Source organism: Grampus griseus (assembly GCF_964374135.1).
Source record: "Grampus griseus genome assembly, chromosome: 10".
In the NCBI taxonomy this organism is placed as follows: domain Eukaryota; kingdom Metazoa; phylum Chordata; class Mammalia; order Artiodactyla; family Delphinidae; genus Grampus; species Grampus griseus.
The window spans coordinates 97,419,307-97,443,715 of record NC_139004.1 but is presented as its reverse complement, the minus strand read 5'-3'; the positions used below and the strand labels follow the sequence as shown (position 1 = coordinate 97,443,715).

At 44.7% G+C, this 24,409-nt stretch overlaps 1 long non-coding RNA gene across 3 annotated transcripts in view; it reads right to left on the bottom strand.

Moving 5' to 3' along the window:
- Window positions 1-86: 86 nt before the first annotated feature.
- LOC309828908 overlaps window positions 87-24,409 on the bottom strand; it is a 32,425-nt gene continuing 8,102 nt past the window's right edge. The window contains exons 4-10 of one of the 3 annotated variants that reach the window (XR_014297363.1): window positions 21,054-21,125; window positions 14,236-14,299; window positions 13,959-14,074; window positions 3,697-3,768; window positions 1,960-2,101; window positions 501-790; window positions 87-383 (exon numbers count right to left, since the gene is read on the bottom strand). This is a non-coding gene — a long non-coding RNA (uncharacterized lncRNA). Of the gene's footprint in view, window positions 791-1,959; window positions 2,102-3,696; window positions 3,769-13,958; window positions 14,075-14,235; window positions 14,300-21,053; window positions 21,126-24,409 lie in introns of all 3 variants that reach the window. The other 2 variants (XR_014297362.1, XR_014297364.1) reach the window with 2 other exon arrangements.

The window sequence follows — 24,409 nt, the reverse complement described above, 5'->3', positions numbered from 1 at the left end:
TCCTTACAAAGCTGGTTTTACCTCTTGCTGGTTAGTGTCCTAGAACAGCATTACCAAGACCCAGGTCCCTATGGGCCTAGCTGAGTCCTGCCCACAGAGCTGATCTGTCACTGTGTAAGTCCTTGTGACTCAGTCTATGCTGAAGGCACCATACAAAGCTACACCTGGCCTTCAGGGATGGGACTGCAGCCCCCAGCTCTGCTACTTATCCTGAGGCTAATAAAGTCTGCCCTGCACATACAGTGGAGTATCAACCATATCCCAAGAGTTTACAAGACTGAAGAGGAAAGCAGGCACAATTCACCTGGTTTTCTGCCGTCAGTGGAAGGAGCAGCTCACCAACACTGAAACAAGGATCACATCCAAGGGGAGGCCCTGGGACCCTGAAGTGAAACAGCAGGTCACGGCAGTAGCTGAGACCTGTATGAGTGGCATGAACTTGGAGCTTTCACACGTGAAGCAGCACAGCAAACCTGTGTAGGAACAAACCCCCAACTTACTGGTGAGGAAACTGGCAAGAAGGTCAAGAGCTGCCCTGGGCCGTCCACCACCAGGTGCTAAAGCCACCATTGGCATCCTGATCTGTCTCAGCTCAGAACTCTCAAGGCTGGAATCCGCGACCTGCTGCTGGGGCTCCTCAGCCGTAATCGGGGAGTGGAGCTCACGCCGGGCCTTTATGTGCGCACACACCAATGAAAGGGCAGGCCGCTCACTGCAGGAGGTTCTGTGCACAGCTAAGTGTGGACCCCTCTTCTGCCTGTTCTTTGTCCATTTTTCAGAAGCAGAATCCCTGTTGTGAAATAAATCTTACATCATAACATATAAAATTGGAAAAAGTGCAACTACATTGGTTCAAGTGAGGACAGAGGGCCTGGCCCACAAGACCTCCCAAGGCATTCCGCAAAATCCTAGCCTGCACAGAACAATAGGAAAATTGCTGCTCCCTCCCTTCCATTATTCAGATGCGAAAAGAAAGGCCAAGGAAGCACCTTTGCTCGGGCTTCTCAATGGACACAAATTACACTGAATTCTAGTTAGCTCTACGTATCTGCCTTCCTTAACAAGCTCCGTGCTCCCAAGGGCAGGCCTGGTCCTCCTTACAGTGCCATATACAGATGATTAATGAGAAGGGACTGGTCCCATGTCTCACAGTGGGTTAGTGATAGCTTATTGGGCTCCTGGCCATAGGCTGTGTTTATAGCTTACACCACCCCATCGAATAATCTGGAAGTAAATGAAATTACCACTGTCAACAGTTTATGCTTAGGGTGGTAACACGTTAGCCATTCCTGGGGTAAGGGAGATACCTCCAATTTGTTACAACAAAACAGGCCAACCAAGTGCAGTGCCATGTTGTGTCTGTCTTCAGGGCAGTTGCCAAGCCCAAATGAGAGGAATGTAAGGGTAATTTAAAAGATACACAGAGAATTCTAGTTAGGGCAAGATGGCAGTAGCAGCCACACTGATTTTCAATCCTCTCACAAAAGCAAAGCAAATAGGATAGCAAAAGAAACCCCTGGATGACATTAAGGTAGCCCCTCAAACTCTGAATCATCAAGGAGTAGGGCCAACCATTCATAAGGGGGAGATTTCCACTTCCACACAGGAAGGATTCACAGCTTCAAGAGTTTCCCTCAAGCCATTAACAACTCGAAAAACACAAAATCCATGAAACAACTGCTTTCCAATGTAGGACAACAGGCAGTGTTTGGAGGAAGAGGAAAAAGTGGGTGTGGGAAGGGAGCACCACAATGGCCGCAGCTTTCTTCCTGGAGGCAGTTCCCAGGAAAGGGCAGGGAAATCGAATCCAGAGCGGCCTCACTGAGTTAAAAAGACAGATGAGAGTTCAGAAAGGCAAAGGTAGCATTTACAGAGTACTAGAGAAGAGCGAGCTGCTCAGAGACAGCCAGCTCCTCGGATCTGCAGGAGGGTCTCCTAGACTTTTGACCAAGTACTAACCTGCTTACGGGAAGGGTGAAACTCTCGTGACCAAAGAGCAGTGGGCCAAGCAATTCCTGGAACTCAACAGAGGGCGAGTAGTTCACGTTCCCAAGAACCAGAGTGCAACAGCCTCACGATACAAAGGGCACTGGGTCGAGTCCTAAGAAAGATCACGCGTCAATGGTGTATCTTCAATCAGGTCTAGAGTCAAGGCTGCTCTGGACCTTAAAAGCAAGCCTTGAAAGCATCAAACTGATCCACCAATAATTTCACTTTCTGCCAGATCAAAGCCCAACGCTCTTTAAAGGAACAACAAGAAAATTCAGCATGTGACAGCATAAAATTTACAACATCCACCACCTAATCCAAAATTACTGGGCAGGCAAAGAAGCAAGCAAATGACCCATAACCAGGAGAGGAAAACAGTGAATAGCCACAGACTCAGGAGGGAGACCACGGAATTAGCAGATGACTACCTGAAAGACAGCTATTATAAATATGCTCAAGAATGTAACGCAGGGCTCCCCCGGTGGCGCAGTGGTTGGGAGCCCGCCTGCCGATGCAGGGGACGCGGGTTCACGCCCCGGTCCGGGAGGATCCCACATGCCGCGGAGCGGCTGGGCCCGTGAGCCATGGCCGCTGAGCCTGCGCGTCCGGAGCCTGTGCTCCGCAACGGGAGAGGCCACAGCAGTGAGAGGCCCGCGTACCACAAGAAAAAAAAAGAAGAAATAAAAACGAATGTAAAGGATAATGAACATAAGAAAAATGGGAGATATAAGAAAGTTGCAAATGGAGTCTCTAGAAATGAACAATTCAATATCTGGAGTGAAAAATACCCTGGATGGGAGTAAAAGCACGTTAGACACTGACAGGAAACATCAGTACATGTGAAGACAGCAATAGAAACTATGCAAACTGAAGCACAGGGAGAAAAGCACACAAGGCAAAACAAACACAGGCAACTGTGACTCCAGTATTAAGTAGTCTAAAATATGTGTCAGCTGGATTCCAAAGGAGACAGAAAACAATGTTTAGAGAAACAGCCAAAATTTCTCAGCTGGATTTGAACTATAACCCTACAGATTCTAGGAAATTAAAGAACCCCAAGCAGAAGAAAATACACATACAATAATACTACTGAACTTTCTTAAAAATTATATAAGCAGCCAGAAAAAAAAAAGACATATTACATACACAGGAACAAATAAAAGAATGACAGCCAACTTCTCATTAGAAATTATACAAATCAGACTTCCCTGGTGAAGCAGTGCTTAACAATCTGCCTGCCAGTGCAGGGGACACACATTCAAGACCTGGTCCGCGGAGATCCCACAGGCCGTGGAACAGCAGAGCCTGTGCACCACAACTTATCCTGAGCTCTAGAGCCCATAAGCCACAACTACTGAAGCCCGCATGCCCAGAGCCCGTGCTCCGCAACGAGAGAAACCACTGCAATGAGAAGCCCGTGCACCGCAACAAAGAGTAGCCTCCGCTCGCCACAACTAGACAAAGCCCGCTCGGAGCAATGAAGACCCAACGCCGCCAAAAATAATAAATAAAATAAATAAATTTATTTTTTAAAAAAACTGGTTCTAGAACAAAAAATTTCAGATAAAACAGACTTTAGAACAAGAAATACTTATAAGGGATAAAAAGGGGCATAATAATAAAAGGGTCAATTCATCAAGAAGGCAACAATCCTAAAGATGTATGCACTTAAAATAGAGCTTCAAAATATGTGAAACAAAAACTCACAGAACTGAAGTCAGTTACAATTCCAGCTGGAGATCTCAACACTCCTCTTTCAGTAGCAGAAAAAATAGGACCCTAGAAAACAGTAAAGTTACAGAATACATAAACAAACCTAGCAATCAATTTGACCTAACAGGCACTCATAGAACATTCTACCCAGCAACACTTAAACGCATTCAAGTACATCTGGAACACTCATCGAGACAGACTAATTTCTGGACCCTAAAACAAACTTTAACAAATCTAACAGAATTAAAATTATCTACAACATATTCTCACACTATAATGGAAGTAACCTAGAAACCAATAATAGAATACTTGGAAAATCCTCAAATATTTGGAAATTTAAGCAACACATCTAAATTACTCATGGGTGAAAGAAAAAAATCACAATAAAAATACCTATAGAGGAAAGGAGGAACAGAATGAAGGGGACAGGAATGGAAGATAATAGTCTCTGCAGGTACCTTGTCTTATAGCATTGACTTGGGAACCACGTAATGTTTAATAATTAACAAGTAAAGGGGAAAAAAATCCCTAAAAACTGAAAAAACAACTGGATGGAATGTTAGGTATATATCAAGCCCATGGCATAACCACACAGAGAAAATATTTAACTCATTTGACCGTTTATTCTAAGACTGCGTTTAGTAGTTTTATGGTTTGTAGTAATTGTTGTAGTCTTATTTTGAAAGTATTATGTTGATACTGTAAGATACAGCAAGATAGAGATAATTTTGTTAATGTAATTAGAAACCAGGATTTTTAAGATAAAGAAAGGAATTTAAATATAAAACCCAAGAAGTGAAAAGGCACAGTGACCTTAAGTTTTACTTGGATATAACAGTATTAACTCATGACCTATTTTTCTCCATCTAAAAACTATGTTTTTATCATCTATGCACTGAGAAGGCCTAGAAGCAATACTAGTAGTTACCATCCAGATTGTGGTCTTTAAAAACTATTTCCCACTAAAAGAAACCAAAACTTCTTAGAGAAATGGCAAATTCGGGTCAGAATCAGGAAGGACACACAAAAGATGAGGCCAGGATTTCTTAATGAGACAGAAAGGAAGACAACTACTAAAAACGATAGGGTTGTATCAAAAGCACACAGGAATAAACTCATCAAATATGGAAGCATCAAAACGAAAATGACTATAATGGATTGGAACACTTATATTTTAAGAAAAAAATCCATGAGATTGGTTCAAGATGGCGGAGTAGTAGGACGTGAGCTCACTCCCTGTCGCGAGAGCACCGGAATCACAACTAACTGCTGAACGATCAAGGACAGGTAGACACTGAAACTCACCAAAAAAGATACCCCACATCCAAAGACAAAGGAGGAGCCGCAATGGGACAGGAGGAGGGGCACAATCACACTACAATCAAATCCCGTAACTGCTGGGTGGGTGACTCACAAACTGGAGAACACTTACACCACAGAAGTCCACCCACTGGAGTGAAGGTTCTGAGCCCCACGTCAGGTTTCCCGACCTGGGGGTCCGGCAATGGGAGGAGGAATTCCTAGAGAACCAGATGCTGAAGGCTAGCGGGATTTGATTGCAGGACTTTGCCAGGACTGGGGGAAACAGAGACTCCACTCTTGGAGGGCACACACAAAGTAGTGTGTGCATCAGTACGCAGGGGAAGGAGCAGTGACCCCATAGGAGACTGAACCAGACAACCTGCTAGTGTTGAAGGGTCTCCTGCAGAGGTGGGGGGTGCATGTGGCTCACCATGGGGACAAGGACACTAGCAGCAAAAGTTCTGGGAAGTGCTCCTTTGCCTGAGCCCTCCCAGAGTCTGCCATTAGCCCCACCAAAGAGCTGGATAGGCTCCAGTGCTGGGTCGCCTCAGGCCAAACAACCAACAGGGAGGGAATCCAGCCCCACCCATCAGCAGACAAACGGATTAAACTTTTACTGAGCTCTGCCCACCAGACCAACACCCAGCTCTACCCACCATCATTCCCTCCCATCAGGAAGCTTGCACAAGCCTCTTACATAGACTCATCCACCAGAGGGCAGACGGCAGAAACAAGAAGAACTACAGTTCTGTAGCCTGTGGAAGGAAAACCACATTCACAGAAAGATAGACAACATGAAAAGGCAAAGGACTTTGTACCAGATGAAAGAACAAGATAAAACCCCAGAAAAACAACTAAATGAAGTGGAGACAGCCAACCTTCCAGAAAAAGACTGCAGAACGATAGTGAAGATTATCAAGGACCTCGAAAAAAGAATGGAGGCAAAGATCGAAAAGATGCAAGAATTGTTTAGCAAAGACCTAGAAGAATTAAGGAACAAACAGAGATGAACAATACAATAACTGAAATGAAAAATACACTAGAAGGACTCAATAGCAGAATAACTGAGGCAGAAGAATGGATAAGTGACCTGGAGGAAGGAATGGTGGAATTCACTGCTGTGGAACAGAATAAAGAAAAAAGAATGAAAACAAATGAAGACAGCCTAAGAGACATCTGGGAAAACATTAAACACAACAACATACGCATTGTAGGGCTTCCAGAAGGAGAAGAGAGAAAGGACCCGAGAAAATACTTGAAGAGATTATAGTCAAAAACTTCCCTAACACGGGAAAGGAAATAGCCATCCAAGTCCAGGAAGCACAGAGAGTCCCAGGCAGGACAAACCCAAGGAGAAACATGCCGAGACACAGAGTAATCAAATTGACAAAATTTAAAGACAAAGAAAAATTATTCAAAGCAGCAAGGGAAAAACAACAAATAACATACAAGGGAACTCCCATAAGGTTAACGGCTGATTTCTCAGCAGAAACTCTACAAGCCAGAAGGGAGTGGCACCATATAATTAAAGTGATGAAAGGGAACAACCTACAACCAACATTACTCTACCCAGCAAGTATCTCATTCAGATTCGACAGAGAAATCAAAAGCTTTACAGACCAGCAAAAGCTAAGAGAATTCAGCACCACCGAACCAGCTCAACAGCAAATGCTAAAGGAATTTCTCTAAGTGGGAAACACAAGAGAAGAAAAGGACCTACAAAAACAAACCAACAACAATTAAGAAATTGGTCATGGAAACATACATATCGATAATTACCTTAAACGTGAATGGATTAAATGCTCCAACCAAAAGACACAGGCTCACTGAATGGTTACAAAAATAATACCCATATATGCTGCCTACAAGAGACCCACTTCACACCTAGGGACACGTACAGACTGACAGTGAGGGGATGGAAAAAGATATTCCATGCAAATGGAAATCAAAAGAAAGCTGGAGTCGTAATACTCATATCAAATAAAACAGACTTCAAAATAAAGAATCTTACTAGAGACAAGGAAGGACAGTACATCATGATCAAGGGATCAATCCAAGAAGTAGATATAATAACTATAAATATATATGCACCCAACATAGGAACACTTCAATACATAAGGCAACTGCTAACAGCTATAAAAGAGGAGATTGACACTAACACAATAATAGTGGGGGACTTTAACACCTCACTTACACCAATGGACAGATGATCCAGACAGAAAATTAATAAGGAAACACAAGCTTTAAATGACACAAAAGACCAGACACATTTCATTCATATTTATAGGACATTCCATCCAAAAACAGCAGATTACATTTCTTCTCAAGTGCACATGGAACGTTCTCCAGGATACATCACATCTTGGGTCACACATCAAGCCTTGGTAAATTTAAGAAAACTGAAATCATATCAAGCATCTTTTCCAACCTCAACACTATGAGATTAGAACTCAATTACAGGGGGAAAAAAACGTAAAAAAACACAAATACATGGAGGCTAAACAATACGTTACTAAATAACCAAGAGATCACTGAAGAAATCAAAGAGGAAATCAAAATATACCTACAGACAAATGACAATGAAAACACAACGATCCAAAACCTATGGGATGCAGCAAAAGCAATTCGCAGAGGGAAGTTTATAGCAATACAAGCCGACCTCAAGAAACAAGAAAAATCTCAAATAAACAATCTAACCCTACAACTAAAGGAACCAGAGAAAGAAGAACAAACAAAACCCAAAGTCAGTAGAAGGAAAGAAATCATAAAGACCAGAGCAGAAATAAATGACATAGAAACAAAGAAAACATTAGCAAAGATCAATAAAACTGAAAGCTGGTTCTTTGAGAAGATAAACAAAATTGATACACCTTTAGCCAGACTCCTCAGGGGAAAGACGGAGAGGACTCAAATCAATAAAATTAGAAATGAAAAAGGAGAAGTTACAACAGACACCACAGAAATACAAAGCATCATAAGAGACTGCTATAAGCAACTCTAAGTGAATAAAATGGACAACGTGGAAGAAGTGGACAAATTCTAAGGAAGGTATAACCTTCCAAGACTGAACCAGGAAGATACAGAAAAGATGAACAGACCAGTCACAAGTAAGGAAATTGAAACTGTGATTAAAAATGTTCCAACAAAAAACGTCCACGACCAGATGGCTTCACAGGTGAATTCTATAAAACATTTAGAGAAGAGCTAACACCCACCCTTCTCAAACTCTTCCAAAAAATTGCAGAGGAAGGAACCCTCCCAAACTCATTCTATGAGGCCACCATCAGCCTGATACCAAAACCAGACAAACATACTACAAAAAAAGAAAATTACAGACCAATATCACTCATGAATATAGCTGCAAAAATCCTCAACAAAATACTAGCAAACATAATCCAACAACACATTAAAAGGATCATACGCCATGATCAAGTGGGGTTTATGCCACGGATGTAAGGATTCTTCAATATATGCAAATCAATCAACGTGATACACCATATTAACAAATTGAAGAAGAAAAACATATGATCATCTCAATAGATGCAGAAAAAGCTTTTGAAAAACTCAACACCCATTTATGATAAAAACTCTCCAGAAAGTGGGCAAAGAGGAAACCGACCTCAACATAATCAAGCCCATCTACGACAAACCCACAGCAAACATCATTCTCAATGGTGAAAAACAGAAAGCATCTCCTCTAAGATCAGGAACAAGACAAGGATGTCCACTCTCACCACTATTAGCATAATTTTGGAAGCCCTAGCCACGGCAATCAGGGAAGAAAAAGAAATAAAAAGAATACATATTGGAAAAGAGGTAAAACTGTGACTGTCTGCAGATGACGTGATACTATACATAATCTTAAAGATGCCACCAGAAAACTACTAGAGCTAATCAATGAATTTGGTAAAGTTGCAGGATACAAAAGTGATGCACAGAAATCTCTCTCATTCCTAGACACTAGCAATGCAAGACCAGAAAGAGAAATTAAGGAAACAATCCCATTCACCACTGCAACAAAAAGAATAAAATACCTAGGAATAAACCTACCTAAGGAGGTAAAAGACCTGTACTCAGAAAACTGTAAGACACTGATGAAAGAAATCAAAGATGACACAAACAGATGGACAGATATACCATGTTCTTGGATTGGAAGAATCAATACTGTGAAAATTACTATACTACCCAAAGCAATCTACAGATTCAATGCAATCCTTTTCAAATTACCAGTGGCATTTTTGTACAGAACTAGAACAAAAACTCTTAAAATGTGAATGGAGACACAAAAGACCCTGAATAGCCAAAGCAATCTTAAGGGAAGAAAATGGAGCTGGAGGCATCAGACTCCCTGATTTCAGACTATACTACAAAGCTACAGTAATCAAGAAAATATGGTACTGGCACAAAGACAAAAATATAGATCAATGGAAATCATAGAAAACCCAGAGATAAACCCACGCAGCTATGGTCAACTAATCTATGATAAACGAGGCAAAGATATACAATGGAGAAAAGACAGTCTCTTCAATAACTGGTTTGGGAAAACTGCTACATGTAAAAGAATGAAATCAGGGCCTCCTTGGTGGCGCAGTGGTTGGGAGTCCGCCTGCCGATGCAGGGGACACAGGTTCATGCCCTGGTCTGGGAGGATCCCACATGCCGCGGAGCGGCTGGGCCTGTGAGCCATGGCCACTGAGCCTGCGCGTCCGGAGCCTGTGCTCTGCAACGGGAGAGGCCACAGCAGTGACAGGCCCGTGTACCACAAAAAAAAAAAAAAAAAAAGAATGAAATCAGAACACTCCCTAACACCATACACAAAAATAAACTCAAAATGAATTACAGACCTAACTGTAAGACCGGACACCATAAAACTCTTAGAGGAAAACATAGGAAGAACACTCTTGGACATAAATCACAGCAAGATCTTTTTTGATCCACCTCCTAGAGTAATGGAAATTAAAACAAAAATGAACAAATGGGACCTAATGAAACTTCAAAGCTTTTGCAAAGCAAACAAAACTACAAACAGGACCAAAAGACAACCCTCAGAATGGGAGAAAATATTTGCAAACAAACCAACAGACAAAGGATTAATCTCCAAAATATATAAACAGCTCGTGCAGCTCAATATTAAAAAAATAAACAGGGCTTCCCTGGTGGCGCAGTGGTTGAGAGTCCGCCTACCGATGCAGGGGACACGGGTCCGTGCCCCAGTCCGGGGAGATCCCACATGCCACGGAGCGGCTGGGCCCATGACCCATGGCCGCTGAGCCTACGCGTCCAGAGCCTGTGCTCCGCAATCAAAACCCAATCACAAAATGAGCAGACCTAAATAGACATTCCTCCATAGAAGACATATAGATGGCCAAGAAGCACGTGAAAAGGTGCTCAACATCACTAATTGTTAGAGAAATGCAAATCAAAACTACAATGAGGTTATCACCTCACACCAGTTAGAATGGGCATCATCAGACAATCTGCAAACAACAAATGCTGGACAGGGTGTGGACAAAAGGGAACCCTCTTGCACTGTTGGTGGGGATGCAAACTGATACAGCCACTATGGAGAACAGTATGGAGGGTCCTTAGAAAACTAAAACTAGAATTACCATATGACCCAGCAATCCCACTCCTGGGCAGATAACCAGAGAAAACCGTGATTCAAAATGACACACGCACCCCAATGTTCATTTCAGCACTATTTACAATAGCCAGGACATGGAAGCAACCTAAATGCCCATCGACAAATGAATGGATAAAGAAGATGTGGTGCATATATACAATGGAATATTACTCAGCCAGAAAAAGTCATTTGTAGAGACCTGGATAAATCATTTGTAGAGACCTGGATGGATCTAGAGACTGTCCTTATTTTGAACATTAGTAAGTAGAGAAAAATGATGTATTTTTCTTGCCTTTCCTGTACAAACTGGATATCAAGGTGATAAAATAATTGAAAGAAAAATGGTAATAAATGTAGAAAGGAACAATAGAGAAAGAATCAGGTTGAGGTAAGGGGGTTGTTGTAGGGTAAGACAGTGTGTTTTATCAGTTAGAGTTACACATTGAAGATTTTAAGGCTGCAATTACATGATTGCTGAGATTTGCTTTTAGAATATTCCCCCCAGAGGAAAAATAGTATGTGGGATAAATACACGATGCAAGATGCTAATACATGTTGAAACTGATGATGAATGCTTGTGGAGACTCATTGTATTACTCTCTCTGCTTTCATTTTAAGGTTGAAATTTTCCAGAATAAGAAGTTCAAATATACATGGAGAGAGTTTATCTTACATATGGCCAAATTTTCTGCTGGAAACATTATTTTATAATCAGAAAGGAAGTGCCTGAGATACTTGTTCAGTATCTGAGACATACAGATTCTCACGCCCCACTGCAGACTTACTGGATCAGAATCCAAAGACGAGACATAAAAAAGACTGCTTTCTTACCACTTCCCCTATGCATCCACTGCAGCCCAGCACAAACCTGCACCCAGCGGTGAGATTAGATCACCCTACAGGCCTCATCCTGAGAGCCTAGGGCTCTTAGCCATCCCTAGACTGCGCTACCTGTAGTTCTGAGAAGAGTTTCAGCACAGTGGTTGGCGGGCGGTGCAGGGAGTCAAGCTACAGAGTGTGGAGGGGCCAGTACCCATAAGGGACAGGATACAGGGACAGGAACTTCTGCCTGGACACGGTAGCATGAGGGCAAGAAGGCATCAATAGACCTTTCCAGGATGAGAGAGACCTGGGCATATTTTAACGCTGAGGGCAAAAGCTGGTGGAGAGAAAGACTGAAGATAGGAGACCAATACTGGGGGCTCCAGCCCCACGATGGCAGGAGAACAGGGAAACCCCAGTGGGTGAGGTTGTGTTTGGAGCAGGAGGGATGAGACAGCACTGGGCTAAGGATGTGGAGGTTGTAAGAGGGACACCCATGATGATCTAGAGCTTGTCCAGTAGTGCAATAGCCGTGAGCCACAAGAGCTGCTGAGCACTAGAAATGTGGCTGGTCTGAACTGAAACGTGCTGTGAAAAATAACACAATGGACTTTGAAAATTTAGTAAAAAGAAAACCAGTGCCAAATATCTAAATCATTTATAACACTGATTACATGTCAGATTGATAGTATTTTGAATATATTACAGTATATTATTAAAATGGATTTTATCTGTTTCTTTTTGTGTTTTTTAATGGGACTCCTAAGGAATTGTTAATGGCATGACTGGCATGATACTTCTAGTGATCGATGCTGTTCTACAAGTTATGGAAGCCAGAACAAGGAGAAAAAAATAAGCCCCGCCAAAGAGCCCTATCTATCTCAGAAAATGAAACCCGTTTCTATTACCCCAGAATCTGCCTCATTCAGACCAAGGTTTGGCCAAATTCATGAGAAAACTCCCTGCTCAGCCAGCTACTTAACAGCACAAACAGAATGACAGTGGACTGTGTACACAATTTGTTCTCAGACACCACTGACATACAGCAGTTAATTCGGTGACGATGCGCCCTTATCTGTGGATGAGGCCAGGCCCTCAAGGCCCTGCTGTGGGAAGGAAACCACCAACCAGCAAGCAATCCAGAGGCAGGTTCAGAGAAGGAGACAGACGGACAGACTGGCCTTGGCATTATCCACACTCAAAGGAGGGGAAACACGTGCTGAGGCAAGTCAGTCCTCCCCACCCCGAGCCACACAGGCCTCCTCAAAGGCCTCTGGGCTCAGGTCTGCGTGCGTCCCCTCCCCAGCCTGCACCCCGTCCACAGCCAGGGGTGGGCAGCGAGGTACGTTCTGGGTGCCGCCTCCCCCTCCCTCAGTGGCTCCGGCATCCTTCCTTCCTCCCCCAACCAGCCTCCGCTCTGCGGGATGTGCTTCGGGTGCTTTCCAGCCCGCAGGCCACCTTTCTGCTCCGGAAGGGAACGCAGCAGCCCGCGTGGGTGTTTGCCTGTGGGGTGTTATCTAAGATCAACACTGGCAGTTCCTGTCTCCAGGGCCGGGACTGAAGGAGGCCTCACATCTCAGTGGGGCCTGGTCACCATAGTCCGTTTGGGGTTTTGGGGGCCGGGGGGCAGGGCGGGCCACGCTCTGAAAAAGCTGCAGGCCTTCTCTAGCATCTCCCCACCTGCTCCACCTTCAGCCCTTCTGAGCCCCAAGGCCAAGAGGCATCAGCTCAGGTGGCCCGCAAGGGCGAAGGCCTCCAGGTGACACACACACTCTGCTGGGACTGCGGGAGGATTCCGGCCCCCGCCCCAGTGCACTGGTGGTGAGAAGTTTTCCAGCTGGAGGTACTCAGTCCCCACATTCTACTGAGGGGCTCAGTCCAGCCCCTCCCGGGCACCCACTGTCCCTAGAGTCTCCACAAGGGTCCAGTGCCCCCTCTCGACCATCTCAGTCAGGCGGTCATCGGATGACCAGCGTTCTGCTGGCTCCCCTGCCCCATCCCGTCGTGCTCAGGAGCCTGGCTAGGCGTCCGGGCACTGCCGCTGAGGGCTGCGTGGCTTTGGGGAAAGTGTGGTCCCTGTGGCATTCAGGTTTTCTCCCCGTGAAATAACGGTGCAGCCTCCCAGGTCTTTAAGGTCGTGTCCTGTCACTCCTCTGCTCGAAAGCCTTCAGTGGCCTCCCTCTTCCAGATCAGGCCCAAACTCCTTGGGCCCCCAGCTTCCAAACTGTGCTTATCCCAACCCCGTACCTCCTTCTAGGCCTTTTCTTACAACCCGCCCCATTGCCACCCTCCTCCGAGCACCCAGCCTTCTCACTGGGGCCACAGTCTGCACCCACGCCTGCTGTTCCCCCCCGCTCCTGCCCCTCTGCCTGCAGCAGTGCCCTCCCTTCAAAGCCCTGCTCCACTTCCGCCGCCTGGATCACGGAGCCCTTCCTACCCTCCCAGCCCGAGCCCAGCCAGAAGTGAGCTCCTCCTCTGAAACGCTAGAACGTCTACACAGACAACTCACCAAGCCCTTAGGAGTCACCACCTGGGCATCCTGTGGGATGAGCCGCTGCGGGCACGTAAGGAATCCCCCACGTGGTTGATGCGCTCTTCGTCCGCGAACATCTGACGTGGCAAAGGCTGGCCAGGGTACAAAAAACAGTTGTCACCTGCATGGTACTTGACAGGTTACAAAGGATTTCACACCCATCACCTCAGTTAACCCTCAAGCCCCTGTGAGAGGCAGCCGTGAGCAGGGGGACGCTCAGTGATCTGCGTAAGGCCAATCTGTGTGTGCTCACCTGTGGCAGCACCAGGTCCCGGCTTTCCTGCCCCCAGGGCACTCTGCTCCCTCTCAGAACCTGGCTGGGGGAGGGGAGAAAGGCCCGCACATTAAGAAAGACCAAGCTGAGCAGAGCCATCACCACCACCCAGAAGAGAGGACTGGAGTCCAGCCCTGTTGGAGATGGTCCCTGCCCTGCTCCCCCGCAGTTTCCTCATCTGAAAAATGGGGCTTCTCTCAGGGAGGTGTGAGAGTTCCAAGACCTTGGCTGCCATGAGCTCGAGGATCCCACAAGCCAAAAAAAAGAAATGCATGACCACACACCCGACTACCTGGCCGCACAGTGACGTAGCTCACCAAGCCCTTGCTTCTGAGAGCATCTGCCTCTAAGTGGTAATCACACTTTGAAAGGATTATCCCCACTAGAGGAATCTAAGGTATTGGAGAGCAGGTGAACTACTTGGGTGGAGGGAGAGAGGAAGCAGAAGTCCGCCTCCATGAGCCAGCCACTCGCTCTGATGCAGAGACCCACACGCGCGCCTGGAGCTGAGGCACGTCCCAGCTCTAAAAGCTTAGTAGGGGTGCAACCCTGATCATCACTAGCCAGGCCCACCGTCCTCTTCTCAACACCCAGCGGAGGCACCGAGACTCAAACATGGTCAAAGGGCCCAAGAAACCAGCTCCCGACCTGCTGGAGAAGCAGCCAGACGGGGCTCCGGGGAGGATGGGGGCCAGGCTCTGGGGGGAATGCTGGTCACCTGATGCTCGCCCACAAAGACAAGGCCTTACTCCTTTCTCAAGGGACACACAAGCCTTCTCTCCCACTTGCCTAGGTCATTCACTCCAGAAACAGAGGTTAAGCGCCCACTCTGGTCGGGCTCTCTCACCTGCCCCAGGCAGCGTGGTGGGGTGGAAAGCTGAGGCCTTAACGCTCACACCTGAATCTGAACACCTGCTTTCTGGTCCAGCCCACAACACTGAACTTCTCAGGCTCCTCCCATGTAAAACACCCACCTCCCCAGGTCACTGTCAAGATTGAACACGGTATGTCCCACGAGGACACCTGCACATAGGAGACATTCAATTATCCAAAGAGCCACCATTTACACCAGTCTTGCTGTGCACCAGGCACTGTTCTAAATACTTCTTACATGAATTTGATATAACTTCAGTTCATTTTCACACAAAAAAACCCTTAAGCAGGACAAAACTGATGTTCACATGAATTAAGTGACTTCCCAAGGTCACATAGCAAACACGTTTCCGACTCACCCAGAGCTGTGGGCTCAGGCCCCCACTCCCCCACGTTCTACACCTTCCCAACCAGTGTCACCCCCTTGCACTGCTTCCTGGGGTATAGGGATTACTTTTGTTTCTGTTTTTTAATTTTCCTTAGTAATACAGGAAATAAAGAAACTGACTCAAAGATTTAGGGAAAAAAATTATGATTACCAAATAAAAAAGCTGGGGAGAAGAAGAGATCAATTAGGACGTTGGGCTGAACATCTACACACTAATATACATAAAATAAATAATCAACAAGGAAATACTCTATAGCACAGCCCACCGTAATAACCTATATGAGAAAAGAATCCAAAAAACAATAGATTATATGCATGTGTATAAATGAATAATGTTGCTGTACCCCTAACACAAACACAATGTTAAACATCAACTATACTCCAATATAAAATACAAGTTTAATTTTAAAAAATGAGTCCGCTATTCCCCCCAGGCCCCCGTGACCGCTGTCACATCCCTAAGCAGACTTGGGTCCCAAGGCTGAACTGTCATGGGGCCGAGGGAGCTGGGGAGGATGTGGCAGCTATAAGCCCCCTTGGTCTCGAGTGCCTGGTAACCCCCAGATGGGACCACAATCTTTGGATCCAGGTGGCCCCTCTTGAAGCCGAACCAAGGCTACAGGACCCAAGAGCCCGGTTGAACCTCGGGCTGAAAGACATTTGAAAAGTCACCAGGTTTCCATGGCCTCGGATGGTGGGGATCCCACCTCCAGCCTCCTTCCTTAGAGTCACCCCACGTGAAAAGGACAACCCCTCGGCATAGCAGTCTGGCGGGAGGCTGGGATATATCTGGGGGTCACAGGATAAGGAGGAAGGAGTAATGAGACACACGCCCTTGGGTGTTTGTGCTGGCACATTCCACTCTAATTGACAACCCAGGAATACAACTTGCCCTAAGGCTCTGGTCACCCCAGTAACCAGAGTGCAACATGAAGAAATCCTGCCGCCTTGTGGCCATTACCTGTAACTACAACTTTCAAACCACTGCTTAAGAGCACTTAACGTTCACAAGGGCTGCGGTGCTGTATTAAAATAACACCTACTCTAATAAATGTCCCGGGGTAGGTCATGGAATAAGAATTCAAAAACTGGCAAACTTAACAACAAACCGATTTTAAGAGTTAAATTTTAATCACGTTTACAAAAAAAAAAGAAAGAAAAAAGCATATGAAAAGATGCTCCAAATTACTACTACTTAGAGAAAAGCAAATCAAAACTACAACCAGGTACGACCTCGCAGGAGTCAGAATGACCGTCATCAAAAACTCTACAAACAATAAATAATGGAGAGGGTGTGCAGAAAAGGGAACCGTCCAGCGCCACTGATGGGAAAGTACATTGGTAACAGCCACCGTGGAGAACAGTATAGAGGTTCCTTAACTACAAATACAGCTACTATACAATCCATAAATCACACTACTGGGCTTACATGCAAAGGAAATCATAACTGGAAAAGACGCTTCACCCCAACGTTCACTGTGTCACTGTTTACAACACCCAAGACTCACAAGCAACCAAAACGTCCATCGACCGATGAATGGATGAAGAAGACGTGGTTAAGTATATACACGAGAATACTACTCAGCCTTCGAAAAGAATGAAATAATTCCATTTGCAGTAATGTGGATGGACCTAGAGGTGATCATATTAAGAGACCTTAGATGGAGAAGGACAAATATCATACGATATCACTTATAGGTAGAATCCAAAACTTGATACAATTGAACTAATTTACAAAACAGAGAGAGACTCACAGACCTAGAAAACAAGCTTAGGGTTACTAAGTTGGAAAGGTGGGGGAGACAAATGAGGAGGTTGGGATTAACGTATAATCACTAATATTCATAAAACCGATAATTAAGAAGGAAATATTGTAGAGCACAGGGAATTCTACTCAACACTCCGTCATAACCTATATGGGAAGAGAATCCGAGTGAGTACAGTTATGTGTATATATATATATACTGAATCACATTGCTCTACACCTCAAATAAACACAACATTGAAAATCAACTATACTTTAAAATGAAATAAAAATTAAATTAAAAAAAAGAAAAAATGCCTAATAAATTCCCCTCAGGCCACAGAAATCTAGGCTATTATCACATCCCTGGAGCCTAAGAAGTCTGGGTCCCAAGGCTGGCCTGTCGTGGGGCTGACAGTTTAGAGCACGGAGTATGCAGAGCATGGTTCTGGTCCTAAGCGACCCTGAACCAAGGATCACCTTTCACCAGAGGCCCTGGGACACTGACCTGAAGCAGCAGTCGCAGCAGTAGCTGGGATTTACTGAGGCCTGAGTGAAGCAGCACAGAAAGCCTGTGTAGGCGCACACCCCTGACTTACTGATGAGGAAACTGGCAAGAAGGTCAAGAGCTGCCCTGGGCCGTCCACCACCAGGTGCTAAAGCCACCATTGGCATCCTGATCTGTCTCAGCTCAGAACTCTCAAGGCTGGAATCCGCGACCTGCTGCTGGGGCTCCTCAGCCGTAATCGGGGAGTGGAGCTCACGCCGGGCCTTTATGTGCGCACACACCAATGAAAGGGCAGGCCGCTCACTGCAGGAGGTTCTGTGCACAGCTAAGTGTGGACCCCTCTTCTGCCTGTTCTTTGTCCATTTTTCAGAAGCAGAATCCCTGTTGTGAAATAAATCTTACATCATAACATATAAAATTGGAAAAAGTGCAACTACATTGGTTCAAGTGAGGACAGAGGGCCTGGCCCACAAGACCTCCCAAGGCATTCCGCAAAATCCTAGCCTGCACAGAACAATAGGAAAATTGCTGCTCCCTCCCTTCCATTATTCAGATGCGAAAAGAAAGGCCAAGGAAGCACCTTTGCTCGGGCTTCTCAATGGACACAAATTACACTGAATTCTAGTTAGCTCTACGTATCTGCCTTCCTTAACAAGCTCCGTGCTCCCAAGGGCAGGCCTGGTCCTCCTTACAGTGCCATATACAGATGATTAATGAGAAGGGACTGGTCCCATGTCTCACAGTGGGTTAGTGATAGCTTATTGGGCTCCTGGCCATAGGCTGTGTTTATAGCTTACACCACCCCATCGAATAATCTGGAAGTAAATGAAATTACCACTGTCAACAGTTTATGCTTAGGGTGGTAACACGTTAGCCATTCCTGGGGTAAGGGAGATACCTCCAATTTGTTACAACAAAACAGGCCAACCAAGTGCAGTGCCATGTTGTGTCTGTCTTCAGGGCAGTTGCCAAGCCCAAATGAGAGGAATGTAAGGGTAATTTAAAAGATACACAGAGAATTCTAGTTAGGGCAAGATGGCAGTAGCAGCCACACTGATTTTCAATCCTCTCACAAAAGCAAAGCAAATAGGATAGCAAAAGAAACCCCTGGATGACATTAAGGTAGCCCCTCAAACTCTGAATCATCAAGGAGTAGGGCCAACCATTCATAAGGGGGAGATTTCCACTTCCACACAGGAAGGATTCACAGCTTCAAGAGTTTCCCTCAAGCCATTAACAACTCGAAAAACACAAAATCCATGAAAAACTGCTTTCCAATGTAGGACAACAGGCAGTGTTTGGAGGAAGAGGAAAAAGTGGGTGTGGGAAGGGAGCACCACAATGGCCGCAGCTTTCTTCCTGGAGGCAGTTCCCAGGAAAGGGCAGGGAAATCGAATCCAGAGCGGCCTCACTGAGTTAAAAAGACAGATGAGAGTTCAGAAAGGCAAAGGTAGCATTTACAGAGTACTAGAGAAGAGCGAGCTGCTCAGAGACAGCCAGCTCCTCGGATCTGCAGGAGGGTCTCCTAGACTTTTGACCAAGTACTAACCTGCTTACGGGAAGGGTCAAACTCTCGTGACCAAAGAGCAGTGGGCCAAGCATTCCTGGAACTCAACAGAGGGCGAGTAGTTCACGTTCCCAAGAACCAGAGTGCAACAGCCTCACGATACAAAGGGCACTGGGTCGAGTCCTAAGAAAGATCACGCGTCAATGGTGTATCTTCAATCAGGTCTAGAGTCAAGGCTGCTCTGGACCTTAAAAGCAAGCCTTGAAAGCATCAAACTGATCCACCAATAATTTCACTTTCTGCCAGATCAAAGCCCAACGCTCTTTAAAGGAACAACAAGAAAATTCAGCATGTGACAGCATAAAATTTACAACATCCACCACCTAATCCAAAATTACTGGGCAGGCAAAGAAGCAAGCAAATGACCCATAACCAGGAGAGGAAAACAGTGAATAGCCACAGACTCAGGAGGGAGACCACGGAATTAGCAGATGACTACCTGAAAGACAGCTATTATAAATATGCTCAAGAATGTAACGCAGGGCTCCCCCGGTGGCGCAGTGGTTGGGAGCCCGCCTGCCGATGCAGGGGACGCGGGTTCACGCCCCGGTCCGGGAGGATCCCACATGCCGCGGAGCGGCTGGGCCCGTGAGCCATGGCCGCTGAGCCTGCGCGTCCGGAGCCTGTGCTCCGCAACGGGAGAGGCCACAGCAGTGAGAGGCCCGCGTACCACAAGAAAAAAAAAGAAGAAAAAAAAACGAATGTAAAGGATAATGAACATAAGAAAAATGGGAGATATAAGAAAGTTGCAAATGGAGTCTCTAGAAATGAACAATTCAATATCTGGAGTGAAAAATACCCTGGATGGGAGTAAAAGCACGTTAGACACTGACAGGAAACATCAGTACATGTGAAGACAGCAATAGAAACTATGCAAACTGAAGCACAGGGAGAAAAGCACACAAGGCAAAACAAACACAGGCAACTGTGACTCCAGTATTAAGTAGTCTAAAATATGTGTCAGCTGGATTCCAAAGGAGACAGAAAACAATGTTTAGAGAAACAGCCAAAATTTCTCAGCTGGATTTGAACTATAACCCTACAGATTCTAGGAAATTAAAGAACCCCAAGCAGAAGAAAATACACATACAATAATACTACTGAACTTTCTTAAAAATTATATAAGCAGCCAGAAAAAAAAAGACATATTACATACACAGGAACAAATAAAAGAATGACAGCCAACTTCTCATTAGAAATTATACAAATCAGACTTCCCTGGTGAAGCAGTGCTTAACAATCTGCCTGCCAGTGCAGGGGACACACATTCAAGACCTGGTCCGCGGAGATCCCACAGGCCGTGGAACAGCAGAGCCTGTGCACCACAACTTATCCTGAGCTCTAGAGCCCATAAGCCACAACTACTGAAGCCCGCATGCCCAGAGCCCGTGCTCCGCAACGAGAGAAACCACTGCAATGAGAAGCCCGTGCACCGCAACAAAGAGTAGCCTCCGCTCGCCACAACTAGACAAAGCCCGCTCGGAGCAATGAAGACCCAACGCCGCCAAAAATAATAAATAAAATAAATAAATTTATTTTTTAAAAAAACTGGTTCTAGAACAAAAAATTTCAGATAAAACAGACTTTAGAACAAGAAATACTTATAAGGGATAAAAAGGGGCATAATAATAAAAGGGTCAATTCATCAAGAAGGCAACAATCCTAAAGATGTATGCACTTAAAATAGAGCTTCAAAATATGTGAAACAAAAACTCACAGAACTGAAGTCAGTTACAATTCCAGCTGGAGATCTCAACACTCCTCTTTCAGTAGCAGAAAAAATAGGACCCTAGAAAACAGTAAAGTTACAGAATACATAAACAAACCTAGCAATCAATTTGACCTAACAGGCACTCATAGAACATTCTACCCAGCAACACTTAAACGCATTCAAGTACATCTGGAACACTCATCGAGACAGACTAATTTCTGGACCCTAAAACAAACTTTAACAAATCTAACAGAATTAAAATTATCTACAACATATTCTCACACTATAATGGAAGTAACCTAGAAACCAATAATAGAATACTTGGAAAATCCTCAAATATTTGGAAATTTAAGCAACACATCTAAATTACTCATGGGTGAAAGAAAAAAATCACAATAAAAATACCTATAGAGGAAAGGAGGAACAGAATGAAGGGGACAGGAATGGAAGATAATAGTCTCTGCAGGTACCTTGTCTTATAGCATTGACTTGGGAACCACGTAATGTTTAATAATTAACAAGTAAAGGGGAAAAAAATCCCTAAAAACTGAAAAAACAACTGGATGGAATGTTAGGTATATATCAAGCCCATGGCATAACCACACAGAGAAAATATTTAACTCATTTGACCGTTTATTCTAAGACTGCGTTTAGTAGTTTTATGGTTTGTAGTAATTGTTGTAGTCTTATTTTGAAAGTATTATGTTGATACTGTAAGATACAGCAAGATAGAGATAATTTTGTTAATGTAATTAGAAACCAGGATTTTTAAGATAAAGAAAGGAATTTAAATATAAAACCCAAGAAGTGAAAAGGCACAGTGACCTTAAGTTTTACTTGGATATAACAGTATTAACTCATGACCTATTTTTCTCCATCTAAAAACTATGTTTTTATCATCTATGCACTGAGAAGGCCTAGAAGCAATACTAGTAGTTACCATCCAGATTGTGGTCTTTAAAAACTATTTCCCACTAAAAGAAACCAAAACTTCTTAGAGAAATGGCAAATTCGGGTCAGAATCAGGAAGGACACACAAAAGATGAGGCCAGGATTTCTTAATGAGACAGAAAGGAAGACAACTACTAAAAACGATAGGGTTGTATCAAAAGCACACAGGAATAAACTCATCAAATATGGAAGCATCAAAACGAAAATGACTATAATGGATTGGAACACTTATATTTTAAGAAAAAAATCCATGAGATTGGTTCAAGATGGCGGAGTAGTAGGACGTGAGCTCACTCCCTGTCGCGAGAGCACCGGAATCACAACTAACTGCTGAACGATCAAGGACAGGTAGACACTGAAACTCACCAAAAAAGATACCCCACATCCAAAGACAAAGGAGGAGCCGCAATGGGACAGGAGGAGGGGCACAATCACACTACAATCAAATCCCGTAACTGCTGGGTGGGTGACTCACAAACTGGAGAACACTTACACCACAGAAGTCCACCCACTGGAGTGAAGGTTCTGAGCCCCACGTCAGGTTTCCCGACCTGGGGGTCCGGCAATGGGAGGAGGAATTCCTAGAGAACCAGATGCTGAAGGCTAGCGGGATTTGATTGCAGGACTTCGCCAGGACTGGGGGAAACAGAGACTCCACTCTTGGAGGGCACACACAAAGTAGTGTGTGCATCAGTACGCAGGGGAAGGAGCAGTGACCCCATAGGAGACTGAACCAGACAACCTGCTAGTGTTGAAGGGTCTCCTGCAGAGGTGGGGGGTGCATGTGGCTCACCATGGGGACAAGGACACTAGCAGCAAAAGTTCTGGGAAGTGCTCCTTTGCCTGAGCCCTCCCAGAGTCTGCCATTAGCCCCACCAAAGAGCTGGATAGGCTCCAGTGCTGGGTCGCCTCAGGCCAAACAACCAACAGGGAGGGAATCCAGCCCCACCCATCAGCAGACAAACGGATTAAACTTTTACTGAGCTCTGCCCACCAGACCAACACCCAGCTCTACCCACCATCATTCCCTCCCATCAGGAAGCTTGCACAAGCCTCTTACATAGACTCATCCACCAGAGGGCAGACGGCAGAAACAAGAAGAACTACAGTTCTGTAGCCTGTGGAAGGAAAACCACATTCACAGAAAGATAGACAACATGAAAAGGCAAAGGACTTTGTACCAGATGAAAGAACAAGATAAAACCCCAGAAAAACAACTAAATGAAGTGGAGACAGCCAACCTTCCAGAAAAAGACTGCAGAACGATAGTGAAGATTATCAAGGACCTCGAAAAAAGAATGGAGGCAAAGATCGAAAAGATGCAAGAATTGTTTAGCAAAGACCTAGAAGAATTAAGGAACAAACAGAGATGAACAATACAATAACTGAAATGAAAAATACACTAGAAGGACTCAATAGCAGAATAACTGAGGCAGAAGAATGGATAAGTGACCTGGAGGAAGGAATGGTGGAATTCACTGCTGTGGAACAGAATAAAGAAAAAAGAATGAAAACAAATGAAGACAGCCTAAGAGACATCTGGGAAAACATTAAACACAACAACATACGCATTGTAGGGCTTCCAGAAGGAGAAGAGAGAAAGGACCCGAGAAAATACTTGAAGAGATTATAGTCAAAAACTTCCCTAACACGGGAAAGGAAATAGCCATCCAAGTCCAGGAAGCACAGAGAGTCCCAGGCAGGACAAACCCAAGGAGAAACATGCCGAGACACAGAGTAATCAAATTGACAAAATTTAAAGACAAAGAAAAATTATTCAAAGCAGCAAGGGAAAAACAACAAATAACATACAAGGGAACTCCCATAAGGTTAACGGCTGATTTCTCAGCAGAAACTCTACAAGCCAGAAGGGAGTGGCACCATATAATTAAAGTGATGAAAGGGAACAACCTACAACCAACATTACTCTACCCAGCAAGTATCTCATTCAGATTCGACAGAGAAATCAAAAGCTTTACAGACCAGCAAAAGCTAAGAGAATTCAGCACCACCGAACCAGCTCAACAGCAAATGCTAAAGGAATTTCTCTAAGTGGGAAACACAAGAGAAGAAAAGGACCTACAAAAACAAACCAACAACAATTAAGAAATTGGTCATGGAAACATACATATCGATAATTACCTTAAACGTGAATGGATTAAATGCTCCAACCAAAAGACACAGGCTCACTGAATGGTTACAAAAATAATACCCATATATGCTGCCTACAAGAGACCCACTTCACACCTAGGGACACGTACAGACTGACAGTGAGGGGATGGAAAAAGATATTCCATGCAAATGGAAATCAAAAGAAAGCTGGAGTCGTAATACTCATATCAGATAAAACAGACTTCAAAATAAAGAACCTTATTAGAGAAAAGGAAGGACAGTACATCATGATCAAGGGA